The following is an 11,347-nucleotide window of genomic DNA, read 5'->3' as shown; positions in this document are numbered from 1 at the left end:
TTCATATATGTTAGATTCATTACACACAACTGAAGTAGTTCAAGCCTTTTATTGTTTTAACCTCCTTGCCGGTCTAAAAAATCCGGCAAGGAGGCAGCGCCGCATTTTTTTTTAATTTATTTTTTTTAAAATCATGTAGCGAGCCCAGGGCTCGCTACATGATAGCCGCTGAGCGGCGGCATCCCCCCTCCCACTCCGATCGCCAGAGTATGCAGGAAATCCCGTTGAGAACGGGATTTCCTGCAGGGCTTCCCCGGTCGCCACCGTCTGGACGTCACAGGGAATCCCGAACCGCCCCTCAGTGCTGCCTGGCACTGTTTGGCCAGGCTGCGCAGGGGTCTGGGGGGGGGGGGCAGCGGGTAGCGGCGGCGATCGCGTACTACATGCAGCTAGCAAAGTGCTAGCTGCGTGTAGGGAAAAAAATTATGCAAATCGGCCCAGCGGGGCCTGAGAAATCCTCCTGCGCAGGTTACCCCGAGCTAAGCTCAGGATAACCGGCAAGGAGGTTAATATTGATGATTTTGGCATACAACTCAAGAAAACCCAAAATTCCTATCTCAAAAAATTAGCATATCATGAAAAGGTTCTCTAAACGAGCCATTAACCTAATCATCTGATTAACTCTAAACACCTGCAAAAGATTCCTTAGGCTTTTAAAATTCCCAGCCTGGTTCATTACTCAAAACCGCAATCATGGGTAAGACTGCCGACCTGACTGCTGTCCAGAAGGCCATCAATGACACCCTCAAGCAAGAGGGTAAGACACAGAAATTCATTTCTGAATGAATAGGTTGTTCCCAGAGTGCTGTATCAAGGCACCTCAGTGGGAAGTCTGTGGGAAGGAAAAAGTGTGGCAGAAAACGCTGCACGACGAGATATCATCAATATTAAAACAATAAAGGCTTGAACTACTTCAGTTGTGTGTAATGAATCTAAAATATATGAAAGTCTAATGTTTATCAGTACATTACAGAAAATAATGAACTTTATCACAATATGCAAAATTTTTTTAGAAGGACCTGTATTATTCTTGAGCAAAGCCAGACTGAATGCTCAGTCTGGGATTTTATTAGGCCTGATAACAAGCAGGCTGAGCAATGAAGGATAAAACAGAGAGCAGGGTAGGTGTTTTCTCTAATGTACCCACTGATATATATGGTAAAATACATGAGGGTGCTTCTGGTTCACTTTAAGTCATAACTCGCCAAAATATGTCAGAATAAAAGCCTGTAAAACCCCTAAAAGACATTCTGCATATAAATAAGACTAGAACACAAATTTGTTGAATTAAATGTATGAATAAACTGAAAAAAAATTGTGAAATTGTACAAATAATGCAGGCAGAGAGTAGTCAAAATCCAGGCAGACAATGGTGCAGGCGGCAGGCAGAGAGTAGCCAAAATCCAGGCAGGGGTCAGTGTAGGCGGCAGGCTAAGAGTAATAAAAATCCAGGCAAAATTCTGTAACAATAAGGCAGAAGCACTTTAGCTCAGAAGCAGTTGGGAACCAATTGGTTACATTGTTGACATCCTGTGCTTTCAAATGAGCTTCATAGTTTTCCCCAGAGCCTATTACCCGGGCGGAGCGCCCACCAGATCTCTGTCCCCGCCCGGCTGCTGTGATTGGCCGCTTTCTGCATCATTAATTCTTTCCTCCGCACGATAGACATGACAGCTTGGAACGCAAGCAGAGACACCATCTCCGCCCTCCTCCTCAGCTCCTTCCTTCCTATCAGCGTGGAAGGGCGGGGAAATCTCATAGCAGAGAGAGGAACAGGCAGACCGCGGGAACTTTCAGCTGGAGTCCGCACTGAAAAGAATGTGCGGTTTGATTTATCTTTTGGTGAGTCACTCCCGCTGGCTACTACAGTGGACAGACACTCTTCTCTTCCTCTCTGTCAGAGCAGCATGTACAATGCCCCCTTCCCCAGGTCCTTCAGGTCACAAGAATGTCGGAGACCTCGAAGTGTGGCACATTAACATATCAACATGTTTCTTTATTCTGGAGCATTCGGTGAGAGAGATAAGTGGTTTACAGGGGCTGTAAAAGGCAGCTTTCATTCTGCCTCCTGTGTCTCTGCACTTTATCACAAGCTGACACTTGGTTTGCTAGCTATTAACCCCAAATTGTTCAGCTCAGTTCCATCACTGTATTATCTAGCTTTCAGTATGGGCAATGGCAAAAAGTTTAGTTAAGCATTTTACATCAAGTTTAGCCTTTTTTTTTGTCTCAGCAGTTAGTTATTTAGGTTGAGAAAGACATACATCCATTGAGTTCAGACAGACTACTTGTATGTTCACAAATCACTGTGCTGTACAGAACAACTGTAGTGAGAGGTATAAGGATGGCTGCCATCTTTATTTACCCGACAGCCTCGCTGAGCCTTTGCCTATAATACTTTTAGCCGTAGCCCCTGAACAAGCATGCAGCAGATCAGGTGTTTCTGACATTGTTGTCAGATCTGACAAGATTAGCTGCATGCCTGTTTCTTGTCTGATTGAGACACTACTGCAGCCAAGTAGATCAGCAGGGCTGCCATGCAATGTGTATTGTTTAAAAGGAAATAAATATAGCAGCCTCCATATTCTTCTCACTTCAGTTCCCCTTTAAACTAGCATGGCTTTTGCAAAGTCTTCGCTGGAGTTCTCACCACTCATGTCGCCTGCCGGTGTGATCAGCTTTAAGTCAGCACTCCTCTGCAACTAGTGTGTGCAGCAGCAGGAGTAACATACATTGCATGCAGGGATGGTGAATGGTGTCAGGTCATATATGTGATGATGGGGCTATGGCACTAAGGCCCCATTCACACAGGTGCTTTTCAGGGAATCCTTAGAGCTTTGCTGAACGCCAGCGATCAGAGAGTCGCTATGACAAAGCTGCCCTATGGTGGCATTCACACTGCAGTTGCGATTTGTATGAAAATCAGAAATGCACTGCATACAGCATTTTGTGAGTATTCGCAATGCGATTTTTGTTTCTTGAACAAGTTATAGTCCCACCCAGTAGCACTCAGTGTGATGCTGACCTCTCCCCAGCCAGTGCGATTCCCCAGCCAGTATGACCCTCACTCTCCTTTCAGCGTTTCCTTACTTTCTGACCCAGCAGCACCCTGCGTAACCTTACTTCCCCACCCGGCTACTTTTTCATGCCACCCGGCTGGAAAATATTTCTGGGGAGAACACTGAGCTTATCTGCCATGGCAGTTAGGTGACACAGGGGAGAGATCAAATTACAACTTGTGATGACAAATTAGTAGGAATTACACACTAAACTCCCTATATACATGCAGACCTCATTCACATTGCGTTCCGTTGGGTGTTTCTTGACACTTTTTTTCTTTTTTTGCGATTCCCGCCGCTTGGGTTGGCAGTGCATTTTTAGGCCTGCGTTTTGTAAGCGCTTTTTGGGGGGCGTCTTGCGTTTTTCAGGTATATTTTACAAAAACCGCACCACAACAATATAAGGAAAATACAAATAGCCTTTATTGATCCATATCAAAAGAGTTCTTAAAAACAAGATGCTAAAAACAATGGCACAACAAGATAACATATCAGTATTGTAATATATGACGTGTGATATTAAATATCTATATAAGTAATGCCCTCACAATGCTAAAGCATCCACACATATAATATGTGTGCAATCAAATGATGGTGGTCCCAATCCACAGGTAGGTATAGAGCAGTGAAAGTGCTAAGTTGGGTGTCAAGCAAGAAAATAGAAAAGCCAGATGCCAAAACACCCTGCCCATGGATGACAGGGTGATGAGAAAGAAACCAAATGTGAAAGGTCTGTGTAGAGACCAGAAGTACCGTGCACTGAAAGATGTAGTGCTCAAGGCTGCGGAGACCGCAGCTATGTAAACACAGATGTGTGCAAATCAAGCTGCTTACCGAGTGTGGAGAGAGAGGAGGGCGTGCGTGCCAGGGGCCGTCGCGATTCGCCACAAACAGCGGCTTCTTCCGGGCATGAATCTAGCCCGTTCACCCAGGAATTAAATAGTCGCACAGTATGACGCGCAGAAGCGCGTCATGGCGTCGGCCTGGATAGGGCGGAGCGAGGGGCCGAGTAAGGTGTGTGGCCACACACGGGGTCTGGTCTCCACGTACAGACTGACGTGGACGGCCATCCCCACCTCAAACTACCGCCCATCAAAGCCGCGGCCATATTAGAGTAGGGCAAGGAACGGGCAATGTATTTAAAAAAACCTATGGAAAATGACAAATTAAACAATATTGTCTAGTGACATACAGCGAACAACTGCCAAGCCAGGGAAGGACAGTGAAGGGGGAAAGCCCCTATGAATAATTAAAAATAAAAAATGTAAACGTGTGTGTGTGTGTGTGTTCCTGGTCTTCTCACCAGAAAACTGTGTCTACTCCTGTATGAGACATTACGTGTAATTGGGGGTGGGAACTGAGTGGATGGACTGTCTGGGGAGTGCGTAGGGATGTTGTCCTCTTCTTCATACACAGATGTTGTACTAGTATTCTGTGATGAAGGCTCAGTAATATCCACATCTGCAGTTGAAGTTTCTGGAATATCTTCTCAGGAAGACTGTCTTCAGTACTGTTATGAGAGGATAATAGTAATAAACCTCACCTTAATCAGAATAAGCATCATGGCTTTGTCATTCATCAGTGCCAATACTTACACTACAGTATTCATATTTGGCTTGAGGAATTCCGAGAATCTGGTAAACTTGTATGGCTTGCGTCTGCCTGCTCCGGCACCACTTTTTTTTTCATTTAGTTGCTTATTGAACTCTTTACTATAATTATCCCGAACAGATTTCCATCTTATCCTCAACTGGCCAACTGTAAAAAAAACAATACATTAAAGTGAACCTCAAGACTAAAAAATTTACCCAGCAGCACTGAAAAGGCTTAGTGTTACTTTTATCAGTTTAACAGCATCAGAGCTTTGTTTTCCCAGGGTCGTCTCCAGGACAGCAACCCAGATGAGAGATGATTCCCTCCACTACTGCTGGACAGGAAAAGGTTAAGAAAGCACAGCGGAGCATATATAAGCATACATCAACTCACCATCCTCAGTTCGTTTCCTGTCCACGGACGGAGAAGGTGTAGAGCTGGATGAGCTGATGCCGGGTGGCAGGCTCCAGGGCTGCGTATTTCCCTCTGTATGCGGCCACCCAGGCGGATCGGCACGTGGGGAAAAGCAGCCTGTTCATTATAAAGGCAGAGCCGGTCTAAGCCTTTTGAAAAGTGCGCGGCTATTGGTCCTTCCTAGTCAGATGACTAGGAAGTGACGTCATCAGGCTGGTTTCGGCGCCGGCCGGAAGCGATCTTGGCGTCTATCTCGCTCCGGCCGGTGGAATGATCAGGTAACCCTTTCAGCGCTGCGAGTGGCTGGCAGCGCTGTAAGGGAATAGGATGGGGGAACTAATCTCCGTGTGCATGCGTCTGGGGAATAGATTTTCAGGACGCATGTAGGTTATTTAACCACTTGCCGACCGCGCACTCATACCGCGCGTCGGCAAAGTGGCAGCTGCAGGACCAGCGACGCAGTACTGCGTCGCCAGCTGCAGGCTGGCGGCTCGCAGGCTAAATGTAAACACAAGCGGAAATAATCCGCTTTGTTTACATTGTACGGCGCTGCTGCGCAGCAGCGCCGTAAGGCAGATCGGCGATCCCCGGCCAATCAGCGGCCGGGGATCGCCTCCATGTGACGGGACGTCCTGTCACTGGCTGCACAGGACGGATAGCGTCCTGTGCAGCCCGGATCACCGGGAGGGAGAGGTAGGAGAGGGAGGGGGAGAATGTCGCCGCGGAGGGGGGCTTTGAGGTGCCCCCCCCCCCCGCAACTAGCCTGCACGCAGGAGCGATCAGACCCCCCCATGCACATCATCCCCATAGGGGGGAAAAAAGGGGGGCGATCTGATCGCTCTGCGTGCCCTCTGATCTGTGCTGGGGGCTGCAGAGCCCACCCAGCACAGATCCCTTCAAACAGCGCTGGTCCTTAAGGGGGGGTAAAGGGTGGGTCCTCAAGTGGTTAAGCCTCCCTGCTCTGTCTAGTGCTGTGCAACAACATGGATTCATCCGAGGCAAGGCAGGGGGCTTCTATTGCGGCTACTTCTGCTGCGGGTTCCTCCGCTGAGGCTACTGTTACTCCCACTCCTGTTCATACAGTGGTATGTGAACGTCTGGGGGTTGGTTGGGAGTAGTTCAGACTAATTTAGGTATTGATTGACTCTTTCCCTTTTGCAGCCAAAATCGGGTGAATCTGGAAAAGGGAAAGAAGTTAAGGGAAGGACTCAAGGGTCTTCTGGCACTTCAGGGTCCTCATGCTCTCGCCAGTCGGGAGAGCAAAAACCTAGCAGGAAATGTGCTTTCTGTGCATTCAAAATCTCGGCAAGCGCTACCAGGCCTATCTGTCAGGAATGTACCCGAAAGCTTGTTAAAGAGGAATCCCCTGCTGTGTTTGATGATTTATTGGGATGGATGAAGGCTGTGATCTCGTCCACCTTCTAAACCCTTAAGGATTCATCAGTTTTACCTTCCACATCTTCTGCTATACCTACAGTATCCGTGTCTCCTCCTAGAGTGGTTCCCCCTTCACCAGGTGGTTCTGGGGTGGTAGACCTGTCGGATAGGCAGTTAACTCAGGCCTCTAAGAGAAGACGTAGTGGAGGGGACTCCGAGGCTGAACTTTCAGAAGGAGAAATCTCTTCCCTGGAAGAAATGTCAGGATCAGAGGAAAATACAGAGCAAGTGGAAGGTGGAATCAAACCCCAGAAATTTGCCTTCTCCATGGATCATATGGAGGAGTTATTAACCTCCTGAGCGATAATCCCGAGCTGAGCTCGGGGTATGTCGCGCAGGAGGATTTCTCAGGCCCGCTGGGCCGATTTGCATAATTTTTGTTTTGTTACACGCAGCTAGCACTTTGCTAGCTGCGTGTAACTTCTGATCGCCGCCGATCCGCCGCTACCCGCCGTTCCGCGCAGCCCCCCCCCCCCCCCCTCCCCAACCCCTTGCGCAGCCTGGCCAATCAGTGCCAGGCAGCGCTGAGGGGTGGATCGGAACTCCCTATGACGTCGGTGACGTCATCCCGCCCCGTCGCCATGGCGACCAGGGAAGCCCAGCAGGAAATCCCCGTTCTGAACGGGATTTCCTGCTTACTCTGATCGCCGAAGGCGATCGGAGTGGGTGGGGGGATGCCGCTGCGCTGCGGCTATCATGTAGCGAGCCCTGGGCTCGCTACATGATTTAAAAAATAAAAAAAATTAAAAAATAGTGCTGCGCCACCTCCTGGGCGATATAATTGTATCGCCCAGAGGGTTAAGGGCCATGTATGCGACCATGGAGATTAAAGAGGACGAAAAACCTCTCTCTGCCTTAAACAAAATGTATGAAAGTCTAGCTAACAAACAAGTAAATGTGATCCCGGTACATAGTACATTGAAGGACATGATCAAAAAAGAGTGGGATTGTCCAGAAAAGAGTTTTTTGGCCTAGGGCTATGAACAAACGATATCCATATAATCCCGATGATCAAAAGAATTGGGGTTCTGTGCCAAAATTAGACCCCTCTCTATCTAAGGTGTCTAGGAAGACTGGGCTTCAGTTTGAGGACTTTGGGATTTTAAAGGATCCTTTAGACAAAAAGGTGGATAATCTTTTGAGACGTAATTGGGAGGCAGCTACCTTGCTTTCTAAGCCAACTATAGCTGCTACAGCCTTTTCTAGAGCACTCAAGGTCTGGCTTAAAGAGAAACTCCAACCAAGAATTGAACTTTTTCCCAATCAGTAGCTGATACCCCATTTTACATGAGAAAGACAATGATTTTCACAAACAGACCATCAGGGGGCGCTGTGTGACTGATTTTGTGCTGAAACCCCTCCCACAAGAGGCTCTGAATACCGCGGTACTGCTGGCAAACTGCCACAATGTAACAATGTTCAGAGACAGGAAATAGCTGTTATTAGCTGTCTAACAGACAGAGCAGCTAGAAACAGCTAAATAACCTGCCCACAGTAACAATGTCACCATGTAATACATGTCAGAATGTGAATCTGGGAGAGGAAAGATTTTACAATGAGCAAACACTGACTAAATCATTTATACATAATTATGGTAAAAAATGAAGCACTTTTTTTAGTACATTATTTTCACTGGAGTTCCTCTTTAAACAGCTGGAAGCTCATATTGCAGGGGGTACTTCTAGAGAGGTCATACTAAAATCTTTCCCCAATATTTTTCACGGTATAAATTATTTATGTGACGCAGCAGATGAGTCTGTTAAAGGGACACTTAAGTCAAACAAAAAAAAATGAGTTTTACTCACCTGGGGCTTCCAATAGCCCCCTGCAACTGTCCGGTGCCCTCGCCGTCTCCCTCCGATCCTCCTGGCCCCGCCGGCAGCCACTTCCTGTTTCGGTGACAGGAGCTGACAGGCTGGGGACGCGAGTGATTCTTCGCGTTCCTGGCCACAATAGCGCCATCTATGCTGCTATAGCATATATCATATACCATATAGCAGCATAGAGGGTGCTAATGTGTCTGGGAACGCGAAGAATCACTCGCGTCCCCAGCCTGTCATCTCCTGTCACCGAAACAGGAAGTGGCTGCCGGCGGGGCCAGGAGGATCGGAGGGAGACGGCGAGGGTACCGGACAGCTGCAGGGGGCTATTGGAAGCCCTGGGTTAGTAAAACTCATTTTTTTGTTTGACTTAAGTGTCCCTTTAAGGTGGCCACACACCATACAATTTTTTAAATATCTGTTCAATTTAAGAATTGCACTAAATTTTTCTGACTGATTGTAACATTTCAAAAATATGACCAATGTACCACACACCTGTTTAATTTTTCCCCCAATTATGATAAAAATGATTGGAAACTATAACAAAATTGCTAAGGTGTGTATATTAATATCTGGCAGTCCAGATCGATTAAAATGGAAGAAAACAGGAAATCCGATCGGATTTTTCAGTCGAATGAAAAAAAAGCTTTCGATTTTTTGGGGAGATGCAATCGTTTTTATCGAATTACTGTAAAATCGGATCATTTTATTGTATCGTGTGTGGCCACCTTAAGACTGGTGGCTAGGACAACAGCTCTAGCTAATTCCGCTAGGAGAGGTATTTGGGTTAGAACCTGGGAGGGGGATGTGTGTTCCAAAGTTAAATTATGTGGTGTCCCCTGTGAGGGTTCGTTATTGTTCAGATCTAAGTTGGAGGAAACTTTAGAAAGAACAGCAGATGTTAAAGAGACTCCGTAACAAAAATTGCATCCTGTTTTTTTATCATCCTACAAGTTCCAAAAGCTATTCTAATGTGTTCTGGCTTACTGCAGCATGTTCTACTATCACCATCTCTGTAATAAATCAACTTATCTCTCTCTTGTCAGACTTGTCAGCCTGTGTCTGGAAGGCTGCCAAGTTCTTCAGTGTTGTGGTTCTGTGATGCATCTCCCCCCTCCAGGCCCCTCTCTGCACATTGCCTGTGTGTTATTTAGATTAGTGCAGCTTCTCTCTGCTCTATTATCTTTTACAAGCTGGATAAATCCTCCTCTGAGCTGGCTGGGCTTTCACATACTAAGGAATTACATACAGGCAGAGCTGTCTGCACTCTGCAGGAAGAAACAGCCTGACACTTCAGTGGAAGATAGCTGCACGGGGAAAGAAACACAAATGATCTCTTGAGATTCAAAAGGAAGGGTATATACAGCCTGCTTGTGTATGGATGTATTTTCTATGTGTGGACATTAGGGCTGCACGATATATCGATTTTTTATCGAAATCGCGATGTGCGCTAAGACGATTTCAGTATCGTCAGAGCGGCGATTTTTTTTTTTTTTTTTTGCGCCCGTTTTTCCGCGTTCAATGCGTCTGTTGTGCAGGCTGGACAGCTGTCTCTAATCGCTGGAATTTATTCCCTCTTACTCCCTCCGTTCGGGAGTAAAATGCTCCGGTATTCCTAGGTGACCCGGAAGTAGATTAGTCGGTGCATTTCCTCTATCAATGCACTTGTATGGGGGCACGCAGGCGCAGAGACTCTAAGGACTTGTGAGCAGCGCCTGCACAATGTGAACAGCTGAGGGCAAGGAACACGTGGTGTTCGCCCTCACACTGCATAATTTTCACCCACTATCTGTCTGCCTATTGCCTCCTCCCTGCAGTGTGCGGGCTCCCAGCACAGCTTATCTGTGTCTGAGAGAGCGAGCAAAGTGTGAACAGCAGACGTGTCCGAGCAGAGCTAAAAATAGCCCAGTGCTCCGAGACATAAAACGCAAAGAGAGCTGCCGATGCCTGTGTTCAACATTCCGGTGTTCCGCGCTGCGTCCCACACAGTCATAAATTATAAACTGTGCCTGCATTCCTTATATGGCTTTCCGGGTTAGTGCACCCGACCTCGGAGGTCGGGTGATGAATCGCCGATCAACGCTGCTGTGGAGTGGGATATGAATTACACAGACTTAGAGGCATGACAGGCTAAAGATAAGGATTTAAGAAAGGTATGACATGACAAAAATACATCTGCTTGGACCTTCCCTTTAATTGTGTAGTGTTAGCTGCGTCTACAGTGCACTTCCTCCTTCTGTCGTGAAAAATCGTGGAAAAATTGAAATCGCAATTTCTAAGAGAAAAATCGCAATTTCAATTTTTCCCTAAAATCGTGCAGCCCTAGTGGACATACTGTACATCAACCTACTTCCTGTTTTGGTGGCCATTTTGTTTGTTTATAAACAAACTTTTAAAAACTGTTTTTAACCACTTTTAATGCGGCGAGGAGCTGCAAAATTGTGACAGAGGGTAATAGATGTCCCCTAACGCACTGGTATGTTTACTTTTGTGAGATTTTAACAATACCGATTCTCTTTAAGAAAAATTTTCCCGAGAAAAAACGTGAGTTCAGGTTTAAACGGTCTTTTCGTTCCTCCAGGGATTCAGACAGTTTCAGGTCCAGCAAAAGACAGCGGAAGCCTCAAAAGGAGCAGAAAGGAAAATCCTCCTTTCTCCTTAACCCCCACAATCAACCTAAGAAACAATGACGCCAGGATCCCGGTGGGAGGAAGGCTGTCTCATTTATAGAAAATTGGCAGACTTTGTTCCACAACAAATGGCTGTTCACAATCATTCAGGAAGGTTACAGGTTAAAAATCTAATGCATTGTTCGTACTGTTTTCAGGACTGAATAGGGTAAAGCAGGCTTCTAAGGCCTCAATCTCTAGATGGATCAGACAATGTATTTCCATGTCATACCAGGTCAGGGGTCAGCAGGTTCCAAGTATGGTAAAAGCCCATTCAACCCGATCTGTTTCTACATCCTGGGCAGAAAAGGCTGGAGTTTCCATTGATCAGATATGTAGAGCTGCTACCTGGTCA

The 11,347-nt window shown here is 46.6% G+C and overlaps 1 long non-coding RNA gene across 1 annotated transcript in view; it reads right to left on the bottom strand.

Annotated features, from left to right (window-relative positions):
• Nucleotides 1-3,483: 3,483 nt before the first annotated feature.
• The window catches only part of LOC137570830 (uncharacterized), an 11,402-nt gene continuing 3,538 nt past the window's right edge, over nt 3,484-11,347 (bottom strand). The window contains exons 2-3 of the long non-coding RNA XR_011031204.1: nt 4,655-4,817; nt 3,484-4,569 (exon numbers count right to left, since the gene is read on the bottom strand). This is a non-coding gene — a long non-coding RNA (uncharacterized lncRNA). The remainder of the gene's footprint in view (nt 4,570-4,654; nt 4,818-11,347) is intronic.

This window comes from Hyperolius riggenbachi, chromosome 4 (assembly GCF_040937935.1).
Source record: "Hyperolius riggenbachi isolate aHypRig1 chromosome 4, aHypRig1.pri, whole genome shotgun sequence".
Taxonomy (NCBI): domain Eukaryota; kingdom Metazoa; phylum Chordata; class Amphibia; order Anura; family Hyperoliidae; genus Hyperolius; species Hyperolius riggenbachi.
Note: the sequence above shows the minus strand (reverse complement) of the source record. Positions and strands in the feature narration are given on the sequence as shown.